Source organism: Dasypus novemcinctus, chromosome 1, assembly GCF_030445035.2.
Source record: "Dasypus novemcinctus isolate mDasNov1 chromosome 1, mDasNov1.1.hap2, whole genome shotgun sequence".
Lineage (NCBI taxonomy): Eukaryota > Metazoa > Chordata > Mammalia > Cingulata > Dasypodidae > Dasypus > Dasypus novemcinctus.
Window position 1 is genome coordinate 175,284,146 of NC_080673.1, and position 13,505 is coordinate 175,297,650.

General features: G+C 36.6%; 1 pseudogene; it reads right to left on the bottom strand.

Moving 5' to 3' along the window:
* Nucleotides 1–10,907: 10,907 nt before the first annotated feature.
* LOC101446555 (stress-70 protein, mitochondrial-like) lies at nt 10,908–13,240 on the bottom strand (annotated as a pseudogene).
* Between the last annotated feature and the right edge of the window lie 265 nt (nt 13,241–13,505).

The following is a 13,505-nucleotide window of genomic DNA, read 5'->3' on the forward strand; positions in this document are numbered from 1 at the left end:
CAGATAGTGTACCTTGGGATACAGACCATATATTTCTCAACCTGTTTTAGAGAATTAATTGAAAATAAGCAGGTGAGATACAAAGTAGGTTCAGAATGGGAGCTGATACTTAATGTACGTAGAATTTTTAATAAGGTTTTTTAAAATGTGGAAATGAATGGAGTTGATAGTAACAGTGAGAATCACTAATACTGTTGATTTATAAATGTGATTGTGACTGAAAGGGGTAGTTAAGGGCTGTAAATGTCAATTGAAAGGAAGCTAGAGTATAATCTAGGGACTGTTTAACATAGTGATTTTGGTGGTAGATAAAGATTGTGATTAATATTATAAATATAGGAATGTTATTCTCTTACAAAGTGTGAAGAATATGGTGATACATGGGAAAATTATGACTAATATAACAGGCACAATAGTTAATAGTGATGTAATATTTTTGCAGCTATGACAAAGAAGATACTTTACCAATTCTAAGGTTCAAAAATTGGGGGATTTTAGGGGTAAAGGATTTTTCCTTTTGGTCTAATAAAAACATTCTAAAATTGACTGAGGTGATGACAGCATAACTCTGTGATGAAAAAGAGAGACACTGAATGTACAATTTGAATGGATTGTACAAGGCATGGGACTACAGAACACGGAATTCTGTGGTGGAAGATGTACTGTGTTTAGCAGAACAAATATGAGAATGTTCTCACATGAACTATAACAAATACATAACAATAGGGCGGGTTTAAGGAAAAGTACACCAAATGCTAGTAGCAATAATTTGATGATGTTCTTTCATCATCTGTAACAAATATTCTACAACAATGCAAGGTATCATTAGTGGGGTAATGCATGGGAGTATGCTATGCATGTTTGGTAAGGAAGTGTACAATGCAATGTTCGTGATGCTGCCTTATTCTGGCCACTTTCATGCTTCAGAACTGTGAACATTTAACCTAAAAAAATTCCCATTGTAAAAGTCTTCCCATTGTATGGTATCTGCATTTTGGCAGCATACCAAACTAAAATGTAAATTAATGTATTTATTCCATATATTTTCTAAATTGCAATTGACATTGTAAGAAAAAAATTAAATATCTATGTGTCTGCATAACTTCCTCAATTCATTCTCATTACTTTGAATCTCTAGCTCGATTTTCTCGGGTTTTCTAGGCAAATAATCTTTTCCACAAGTGACAACTACTGTTTCTATTTCTTGCCTCCTTTCACTTTTTAAATTTTCAAGGATAATTTTTATAAGGACAGTGAGAATAGGCATCATGTTTTTATTTTTTACTTTATTGGGAATTACTCTAGTGTAGTATAATCTGCAAGATATTTTAAAAGTTGTATAATAGTGTTTCATTGGTCAAGGAAGTAGAAGAGAGTGTATACTGGACATGTTTGATCAGGTTTCCTACATGAAAAACATAATTACATTATTATTGCTTTTTGTGACTGTCATATAAATGCATAAAATATATGCAATATTTCCCAAAGCATAAAAACTCTCTCATTGTAGAATATTTTTTACAAATTTTAATTTATATTCTATTTTTAAAGAAGCTTTTGATTATATAAATGTTACACTGAAAATATAGGACATTGCCATGCAACCCACTCCCTCCCTCCCTCCCACACTTCAGACATTCATCTGATAGTCTACAGTTGGCCTTGTGGAGAGAGCACAGCAGCTGAGCCTGGAAAGAAATGGAGCCCTGGGAAGAGAGGAACCCAAGAAACCCGAACTCTTGGCCGATGTCAGCAGCCATCTTGCCCTAAAATGTAGCAATAGACTTTGGTGAGGGAAGTAATTTATGTTTAATGGCCTGGTAACTGTAAGTGTCTACCCCTCCCTCACTTTTTCCCATTAACAACATCTTTCATTGTGGTACATTTGTTACAACTGATGAGCAATATTGAAGCATTGCTATTAACTGTGGACTATACTTTACATTATGGTTTACAATTAACACTGCACAACTGTATAGACAAAATATATAATGTCCTGTATCTGTCATTGCAATGTCATGCAGAGCAATTCTAATGTCCCCAAAATGCCTCATATTATACCGATTCTTCCCTTTCTCTCCCCTTAGAACCTCTGGTGACCACTGCCTTTATATCAATGTTACAAGTTTTTCTATTACTAGCATAATATTAAGTCTACTTTAGTCCATGGTTGCATTTCCCCCTTATGTTTGTTCATTAATCAATCACCATCCCATTGATCATTTTAATTGATCATTGATCCAGTAGATCATAAAACAGTTTGGACAGTTTTAGGAAGTGTTTCATTATTAAATATTATATTTGCTACTGGTTTAAGGTAGATGCATTTGTTATCACCCTATATTGGTTAGAGTTATCCAGAAAAATGGAATTAACATGAGAACTATATGTAATATGAATTGGCTCACATGATCATGGGGATTTGCAAGTCTGAATTCCATTGTGCCAGCCACAAGTTATGAACTCAGTGGTGACATTAAGTTCCACAGGAGAAATGGCAAGTTTCTAACTCTGATGAAAGTGACAATGAATTTCCCAGAAGAAGCTGACCTATTGAACTAGGAATGTAAGTTCTTCTGACTACTGAAATCTTCAGTTCTCCTCTTAAGTTCTCCAGTTGATTGGTTGTGGTTCCTCCTCTCATTTTTCAAGGCAATCTCCTTTATTGATTGCAGATATAATAAGCCATTGATGCAATCAACTCAACTGTCTAAATATTTAAATAAAGTACTCTCTCAGTAACAAGCTGGCCAGTGTTTGCTTGACCAAACAACTCGATACCAAACCTAACCAGGCTGACATATGAACTTAACACATTCCACTATTTTTTAACCTAGGACCCAAACATATCTTCTGAAACCATACTTAATCTTTAAATAAAAACAATAACAGTCATATTTTTACCTAATCTAATTCAGCTCTCCTGCATACAACTGAAAATGAACTAACCATTTCCCCAGAAGGGGATCCAAGCCCATGGGTAGTATTCATCTTTAAACGTGATATCTTAGAACTTATACACTATAACATAAAATTAATACAACTTATATAATATGATAAGGGGATAAGAGAGGGAAGAAAATAAACATATTCATAACAAAACAAGGAAGAAGTACTCATAACCATTGCAGTTCTTTTTTTTTGCAACAGTTACAAAGTCATAGCTTATATTTAGAGCTACTTTCTTCTACTGCCCATTTCATATTCCCTTAACCCTAGGCAAGCATCTTAGCTGGCTATGGTTCTCCACCAGATGGGGTGACCTAAACTTTCATTCTTGAAGGGTCTGAGTCATTAGTAGTCCTGCCTGGATTGAAGTGTTGCAGTTTCCCATTGACTTTAATTACTGGATATCATAGTTCTAAGAGACATTTGTAAGGGGTCACCTGTGTTCCAGGAATAATCTTTTTTTCCTCCTAGGTGTAGTAGCAATCTATTTTCCCTTTATAATCAGGGTCACTCCTGAGAAAATATAGTAACTCAATTCTTTGTGTTTTTCAGAGGAATGAGAAGTCCAAAGTGGCCAGGTGGCAGTCTTAATTTACAGTTCAATGAAATCATTGTTGTGTCTCCTGGTGGAAGCAATCCTTCTGGAACTGGATCTCTAAACAAGCAGAGCATAAGGTTGTGGTGACAGGAAGCTATTTTTTTTCTAATATGGGTCTCTAATGGTAATAATGAGAGGTATCACTCTCACCTCTAGATGATACTGCCACTCAGTTGCACCTAATCCGGTCTATAAAAGAACATTACACTGTTCTATCAATCCAATTTTTTAAGAGTGATGGGGACATAGTAAGACCAGTGAATTCCTTGAGCATTTCATTTGTGTTTGGTGAGCTTCTTGAACAGAAGCAATGTTGTATGGAATACCATGATGATGTCAGTCCACAGATGGAAGTTTTGGTAGAAGCATTATGTGCAGGGAAATCAAAGCATATCTAAAGTATGTGTCTATTCCAGTAAGAACAAAATGCTGCTTCTTCCATGATGGTAGTGATTCAATGTAATTAATCACCTTGCCACCAGTTTGCAGGTGAATCCACTCAGGGAATGTTGACAAATCAGGGACTGAGTATTGTTCTCTGCTGTAGATTGTGCATACAGCAGTGGCTGTAGTCAGTTTAGCCTTGAGTGGAAACCCATGGTACTGGCCCATGCATAATCTGCATCTTTACCACCATAGCTACTTTATTCATGTGCCCGTTTGCTAAGGACAGGAATGGCTAGGAAAAGAAGACAACTGGTATCCACAAAACAGGTCTTGCAATTCACATGATTATTAAAAATCCTCTCCTGCTGAAGTCACCCTCTGGTGAGCATTCACATTAGGCACAAATATCTTCATGTCTGCCTTTTCAGAAAGGTCTATCCACATAACTCTCCCTAGACCTTCTTGTCATCAATTTTATAATCATTTTCCTTCCATGTCCCTAACCACCCAGCATAACTTTTGGCTACAGTCCATGAATTAGTATACAAAATCACCTCCAGCCATTTCTCCTTCCAAGAAAAATGAACAATGGGGTATACTATTCAAATTTCTCCCTATTGGGAGGGTTTATTCTTCATCATTTCCTTCAGGGATGTACCAGACAAGGCTCTAGTGCTCCAGCTGCGCATGTTTTGTGGTACCTGTATATCACACAGAACCATCTATAAATCAGGCTTGAGTGTTTTCTTCTTAAGTTAACTCCCCAAGAGGCCATAGCTATGGGCTGAGAGACAGAAGATAACGTGGCAGGAGTGGGGTTAATGGGCATTTTGGCCATTTCTACCTGTAAGTTACTTTTGTCTTCAGGGCCTGCTCAATCCTGATCTTATATATACCACTTCCGTTTGATGTTGGAGTGCTTCTGTTCATGCCCAAATTTATGGTTTTGTAGATTAGACAACATGCAGCTCATGAGGGGGAGCTCAGCTCTCATGGTAATTTGGCGGTCTCTGCTGAGGCCCATTAGCAGGCCCATTAGCTGTTTCACGAAAGTAGAATAGTTATCTGTAGGGCTTTGATCCAAAATCTTAATATCTACACTGTGAATCTCCTATAGGGGCCTGCTAAATGCTCCAAACAAGATCTTTATTTACCCTTGAAACTTTCAGCACCATTAGATCTTATGGATCAAATGGCTCAAGTGGCATAAGGAGTTTGTTGCCTTCACACTTCAAAGAACCAACTAGGAATGGTAGTTGTAGGAGGGACAAGAAGCAAAATATTATCCTTTACATAAGAAGGGATATATTGAAATCCTCCATACCACAGGATACCTAGAAATTTCACAGAGGTGGAAAGTTCCTGGATTTTTGTTCTATTTATCTCCCTTCCTCTGACATGCAAAGGTCTTACCAATAAGTCTAGAGTAATTGCTACTTTTTGCTCACAGGATATCAACATGATATAATCTATAAAATGGGTCAGTGTGATGTCTTGTAGATGAGTAATGTGATTAAGATCCGCAGACTAGATTATGGCATAAGGCTGGAGAGCTGATATACCCCTGAGGTTGGACAGTGAAGGTATATTTCTGGCCTTGCCAGCTAAAGACTCTTTCTGTTGGTCTTTACTATCTGAGAGCAAGAAAAAAATAATTTGATAAATCAGTAGATGCATACTGGGTAACAGGGAATGTGGTGATTTACTCAAAAAATGATACAATATCTGGAATAGCAGCTGTAATTGGAGTCATCACCTCATTAAGTTTATGATGATCCATTGCTATCATCCAGGATCCATCTGTTTTCTGCACAGGCCATATAAGAGAGATGAAAGTGGATGTGGTGAAAATCACCATCCCAACATCCTTCACATTCTTAATGGTGGCACTGATTTCTGCAATTCCTCCAGGAATGCGGTATTGAGTTTGATTTACTATTTTCATAGGTAGAGGCATTTAATTGGCATCCACCTGGCCTCTTTTGCCATAAAAATCCACATAAGGATTCTGCCACTTGCAGAATATACTGCAAAATTTGCAGTTTTTTTTCTCTCATTTATTCTATCATATTTTTTTCTTATTTGGTCTAATAATAAGAATTACCTTGCAAGTTTCCTGATATTGAATCACTTTTGCATTTTTGGAATATTCATATCTGAATGATGTATGTGTGTGTACATTAATATTTTATGTATGTTTCAAAGATTTCATTTTCCATAGCTCTTGCAGTATCTTCTGAGTTTTGTAGCAATATTATTATTTAAGTACTTCCCATACAAATGCATTCCATGTGAATCTATTTAGGGCAAATCAACATTGGTTTATGGTCCTGATATTATTTATATTATACCTTAATATTTGAATGACATACTAGCAGAATCTAACACTTTACATTAAGTTTATATTCATTTTTTTTCTCTACATGTTTAATGCATTACTTCATTTTCATCCAATGTTATTGTTAAAAAATTTAATATTGATCTGACACTAATTTCTTTGTAAATGGAACAACTTCTCTGTCATCATTTATAGTTTTCTTTTTTGGTATTCATTAGTTTGGTATTCTATGTGTGTGTGTATATGTGTGTGTTTTCCCTAAACATATTTTCAAATTTCTTTTTTTTAATTTGAGAAAATTTTACTGAGGTATATCATGCATACATGTACATAAATAAACAATCTCTGCATAGTAAAAGTTGTGAAATTACAGAACTAACATGCATAGCATATAGGACTCCCATACATCACTCTACCATCAATACCTTGCATTCATGTGGAATATTTAAGATGATGAAAGAGCATCATCAAAATATTACTACTTACTATATAGCCTGTATCTTATATTTGTTATAATTTTCCCCAAACCACCCTATTTTAACACCTTGTATAAGTATTATGTATTTGTTATAGTTCATGTGAGAACATTCTCATATTTGTTGTTAACCACAGTCCATTCATCATCCACCACAGGATTCACTATATTATACACTCTCATGCCCAGTACAATCAATTCAAAGTGTATATTCAGTGGCTCTCTTATATCACAGAGTTGTACTGTCATCACCTCAGTCAGTTTCAGAACGTTTTTATTACACCTAAAGGAAAAATCTCTTATCTCCTATGCACCCCCATTATTGACCCTTAGACTTGATATAATATCGTCTTTGCCATTTTTGCAAAAGTTACAATATTACTATTAACTAACATCCATAAGTTATCTGAGTTGTAATTTTCCCATGTATCACCATAATCATAACTCTTTGTAATAGGACATCTTATATCTATACTATAAAACACCATCTTGGGAAGCAGACTTGGCCCAGGGATTAGGGTGTCCGTATACCACATGGGAGGTCTGCAGTTCAAACCCTGGCCCTCCTTGACCCGTGTGGAACTGGCCCACATGCAGTGCTGTTGTGTGCAATGAGTGCCATGCCATGCAGTGGTGTCCCCACGTAGGGGAGCCCCATGCGCAAGGAGTGTGCCCTTTAAGGAGAGCCACCCAGTGTGAAAAAAGTTCAGCCTGCCCAGGAATGGCACCGCACACTGAGAGCAGACACAACAAGATGATGCAACAAAAAGAAACACAGATTCCCATGCTGCTGACAACAACAGAAGCAGACAAAGAAGAACACACAGCAAATAGACACAGAGAACATACAACTGAGGTGGGGGAGAAGAGGAGAGAAAAAATAAAACAAATCACAATCTTCATCCACCATTGAAATCACTGTTATACAGTCCCTAGATCATCTTCTAGCTTTCTTTCTATTGATATTTATATACCTAGACTACCCCTTTCAGCCACAACCAAATTTATAAATCAGGGTGTTAATTATACTCATTATATTACCCTCAACTCTATTCATTTCCACACTTTTACATTTAATCTTATTAATAATGCTACATACATTAAGCATCAGCTCCCATTTTCAACCCACATTTTATTTCTCAGCAACCTATGCTCTAGAGTTTCTTTCCATGAGTTTCCTTATCATATTTAGTTCATATTAGTGAGACCAAATAATATTTGCCCCTTTGTGTCTGGCTTATTTCACTCAACATAATGACCTCAAGTTTCATCCCTGTTGTCACATGCATCCCAATTTCATTTCTTCATACAGCTGAACAGTATTCCAGTGTATGTATATACCACATTTTGTTTATCCATTCATCAGTTGATGGACACTTGGGTTCTTTCCATATGTAGCAGTTTGATATAATTGATGAATTCCAAAAAGAAATATTGAATTATGCTTGTAATCTGATCTGTACCTGGGCATGCCTGAGTTATGATTAGGGCATTGATAAAAGGCATGGCAAAGAACAGAGTTGAGGGTTTCTGATGTTGGAGTTTTGATGTTGGAGTTTGATGCTGAAGCCTTAAGCTGGAGCCCCGGGAAGTCAGCACACAAAGGAAAGAGAAGCAAGTCCCTGGAAGAGAGGAACCTTGAACCCAGAGAAAAGCAAACCCCAGGAATGGAGGAACCCAGGAAGCCTGAACCCTCACAGATGTTGGCAGCCATCTTGCTCCAAATACACTTTGGTGAGGGAAGTAACTTATGCTTTATGGTCTGGTATTGTAAGCTCCTACCCCAAATAAATATCCTTTATAAAAATGAACCAATTTCTGGTATTCTGCATCAGCACCCCTTTGAATGACTAATACTCCATATTTTAGCAATTGTGAATAATGATGCTATGAACATTTGTATATGCAAATGTCAGTTTGTGTCATTGCTTTCAGTTCTCCTGAATATATTCCTAGTAACAGTATTCCTAGACCATACAGAAGTTCTATTTAGTTTCTATATTTCGTTTCTTGAAGAACTGCTAAAGTGTCTTCCACAGAGGCTGCACCATTCTATATTCCCACCAAGAGCGAAGAAGTGTTCCTATTTTTCCAGATCTTCTCCAACACTTAGCTTTCTATAATAACTAGATTATTTAATAATGGCCATTCTATTATATGTGAAATGATTTCAATATATTACTGTATCTTTCCTTATTTCTTCTATTTGGTCTACATTCAACTTTTTATGTTTGTGGTCTTGTCAATTTCTTTATTTGGGAAAACTATATCTCCATTAATTTTCATTTTGTCCTCTTCTCATTTCTATTTTCTTTTTAATTTCTTTCTCAGTGAATCTCATATTATCCAAATGTTGACATATCTAATTCTTCCCTCCATATATCTTACATCCCTTTTTATATTTGATGCCTTTAATGCTTTTTGCCACATAAATGGATATGACCCTTAATATGAATATCAAAATTTAAATTGCTCTCTTTTCTTCAGTTAGGTTTCTCTAATTATTAATCCTATCCATTGTATTATTTTATTAAAATGGCATATATATGTAAATATATATATATTCACAATTATCTGCACACTATAATACCACAGGTTCTTATTCTTCTTCAGATTGCCAATATTTTCCCTTATCTTTTTATGAATATTGACTAGGTATATTTTAAATACATGGTATAGTCATTCAGTATAAGAGTTAATTTTGGTCTTGAGTTAGTTATACATTTAAGTAGTTGATTATTTTGTCCTTTAAACTTATCTTTTTCTAATGATATGAGCTGTGCTATCTGGTGATTTGCGTTATGAAAGGGCTTAAAGATTGGTCCTTATTATCCTGTGAAGTCAGAGAAAAGGGGCAGGGAAGAACAGTAAAGCAGGAAGCCTCAGACAACACTTTTGATCACTACTTCCCTTTTATGAAATTTAAAAAAACGCATAATTAGGCAAGTCTTCTCCTCAGATGTTTACCTTAAACCATTTGAGAGGTGTGGCATTAGGAGAGGCAGAATTAGAAGAGTGAAGGCCTTTAGTTACAGGGGTGCCTCTACCAGACCTCAGGACTGTCAGTGATTGTTCTTGAGCCTCAACTAAAGACAATGACGCCAAACAGGTAAAAATTTAAAATCTTTCCCTCAACCGATCATTTCATTGCTCTCTGTGGTTGCTCCCTCCCTCGCGCATACACACACAACAGTGCAAAACAATTTTTAGTCTTTTCAGGTTTTTCTTATATTTTAGCTTACTTGACCTGTGGCCATTTAATAAATATACACAAAAAGGGAAAATATCTACTGACTCCACTACCCTGTATGAGTAAAATATTAGATGGAATTTATTTCTAATAACATACATTTATAGGTTCATATTTGATTTATGCAATATTTTATATACCAGATTCCTGCATTTTCTTATTTATAGATTTATTTTGTCATTTTTCAATACATATCCACTTATATACATCATGTTTTTAAAAACATGCCTTATTAAGTATTCCAGATATGAATAATTGTTTAAAAGGTCATCACCAGTTTTATACAGCATGATTTCCTCATTCCTGGAGTTTTCATTCTAATTAATCAATGTTTAAAGATTGCAGTTTACTGATTGTAAAGATTATTTCAAATGCAAAAATAATTGAGACAAAAGTATGCTTCATTTCTTAAGAAGCAAGGATTTGTAAAGAAATGACATTCTTGAGTGCTGAAATATTGGAATTATTGAAACATAATATTGAAACCTGAAGACCAAATTTAGACCTTGCTGGAGTCACTATTTGGTGTTATTTCTTTTGCTTGTTGGTTGGCTGATTGGTTGGCTTTTCATATTATTTAAAAAATCCATAATGGATCAAAAAAAAAAACAATTATCAAGGATGCAAGTGCCAGACACATAGGCTATGAAGACATAAAATTATGTCTTAGAAAAGTTAGGGAGCCTTATTATTACCTTGTTTTAAAATCTGTATCTAACAAATAGTTAGCTTAGTTGTCTATAAATCTAGCTTCCCTTACCCTACTTTCAAAAAGGCCTAGCTGGCTTGCCTTGCAGAATTCTGCAAAAACATAGTTAAGACTGAAGTTTCCCCATTTCTGCTCAGGAAGCTCCTTCACTCCCAAGCATCATAATATGTTCTCTTTCTGCTCCAAAGTTTACCGCAAATATTATTGTTTTTCTTCCTTTTTATCTTCCTTTTATTTGCTGGAACGAGAACATTCAGAGCCTTTTTGTTCAGATGCCGTCTTCTTGTATGCCATTCTGAAGAGCTTCAATGATGCCGGCTGAAGGGAGGATGCTGCCTGCCTCGTATTTTCCTGTTTCACTATTTTTTCAAGCCAGGAGCTCCCTCATTTTGGAAATTTCTACTCTTTGATTTTTGTACTCATCTGTAGGCAATTGATTCCTGAATTCTTCCTTCTTAGTTTCTGTGTCATGAATGATTCCTTTGGCCATATTAAATGCTTCAATTCATTCCTTTTTTCACTGGTGTTCCTCAGCATACATCTCTGCATTTTTAACCCTATTTTCAATATCATCTTTGCTTAATCCACCAGAAGACTGGATCACATGTCCTTAATCTTGGCAGAATCATGTATGATCCCATTGGCACCAATGTCAAACATAACTTCAATCTGAGGGACTCCAGGAGGGGCTGGGGAATTCCAATTAATAAATTGTCTAAGAAGTTTGAGGTATCCAGCCATCTCTCTTATCTTGACACACTTTAATCTTTACTTGAGTCTGTCCATCAACAGCTGTAGAGAACAGCTGCCTCTTCTTTGTTGGAATAGTAGTGTTTCTGTTAATAAGTTTAGTAAAGACATGTCCCAGAGTCTAAATGTACAGAGACAGGGGACTGACATCCAGGGCCAACAACTCTGATATCACCAGCTAACTCATCTCCCCGCATGCAAGCTTCAATTACCACAGCCTCATCAGGACTGGCCGTTTTACTTGGGACTTGACCAAAATGATCTTGCACTGTCTACTGAATCTTGAGCATCCTAGTCATGTGACCAAAAAGAATCACTTCTCCTATGTCACTCTTGCTAACTCTTGCTAACTCCTGCGTCTTGCGTGGCTTTTTGGCATGCGACAACAGTCTTTCTGATAAGATCAGTAACAATCCCCTCAAACTAAGCCGCAGTCAGCTTCATGTTCAAATGCATGGGTCCAGAAATATCCATTGTAAAATAGGGTAAGATGATGTCAGTCTGCATAGATGAGGAGACTTCACACTTAACCTTCTCAGCAGCTTCCTGCACCTTTTGAAGCACCAAGCTGTCTTTGGTCAAATCAATCACAGACTCCCACTTGAATTCCTTCACAATGCATTCCAGCAAGGCCTGGTCAAAATCTTCACCACCTAAGAAGGTATCTCCATTTGTGGATTTTACCTCAAATACTCCTTTTTCAATTTCCAGGATAGAAATACCAAAAGTTCCACAACGTAAATTACAGGAAGCAATGATTTTATATTCTGTTTTGTTTAGACCATAGGCCAAGGCAGCTGCTGTGAGTTCATTAATCACTGGAAGTACATTTAGTCCAGATATCTGACCTGCATCCTTAGTGGTCTGTCTCTGAGTGTTATTGAAATAAGCTGGACTGTGATCATAGTATTTTTTGCTGTATGTCCTAAGTAATTTTCTGGAGTCTCATTCATATTCATCAACACAATTGCCCCAATCTGACTTGGATAATAAAAGATTTTTTTTTTTGGTTTTTAATTATTTTTATTTATTTTATCACCCCCAGTTGTTTGCACTTGCTGTGTCTATTTGTTGTGTGCTATCTGTGTCTGCTCATCTTTTTTTTAGGAGGCACCAGGAACCAAACCTAGGATCTCCCATGTGGAATGGAGGGGCCCAATCACTTGAGACACCTCTACTCCCTGCTTGTTGTGTCTCTCATTATGTTTCCTTTTTGTGTCTTCTCACTGTGCCGTCTCGCTGCATCATCTTGCTGAGTCAGTTCACTGTGCCAGCTTGTTGCTCCAGTCTGTCACATTAGCGCGTTGTCTCGTTTAGGAGGCACTGGGAACTAAACCCCAGACCTCCCATGTGGTAGGCAGGCACCCAACCTCTTGAGGCACATCTGCTTCTCTGGATAATAGTGTTTTCCATGAGCTTCAATCCAAGTGTTGTCATTGGAGACATGGACAATTTAGATTGAGTTCAACTGTAGCTTGGCTAGTGTGACAACCAGTCACTCACCATCTACTGTAAAGGTCACAACTGAAGGGTTGGTTCTGGCCCATTAAGTATTCTATAGCACCTTTGCTTGTTTACATTCTGTAACTGCCACACAGAAATTGGTAGTACTCAAATCAATAGCAACAACTGCTCCCTTGATTGCTTCTGATGCATAGTCCTGCACTGAAATAATTCTAAAAGCCTCATGACTAAGGCCATTCCAGCCATCCAAGTGGCTTGTGGCCATGGAACTCTGTGGCACCTACTAGACCAGCAGCCGCGGCTAGGCTGTCACTTGTCATGACACTAGCTGGTAGGAATAGGAGACAGCAAAAAGGCAATAGCACCACCAGGAAGGTGCACAATGGGCAATCACTGTTATTTCAGTTTAATCATTCCTTCACCTCAGGAATTTGTCAGTCATAAATAGATGTATGCAAGAAATAACATAGGAAAATAATTTTTTCTTGTGAGTTGGAAAAACATGTAAATTCCACCAGTGGTTAATTCACAATCTGCTTACTTTATGATAAAATCAGTAAAAAATTACAAATTAAGATTGAATAA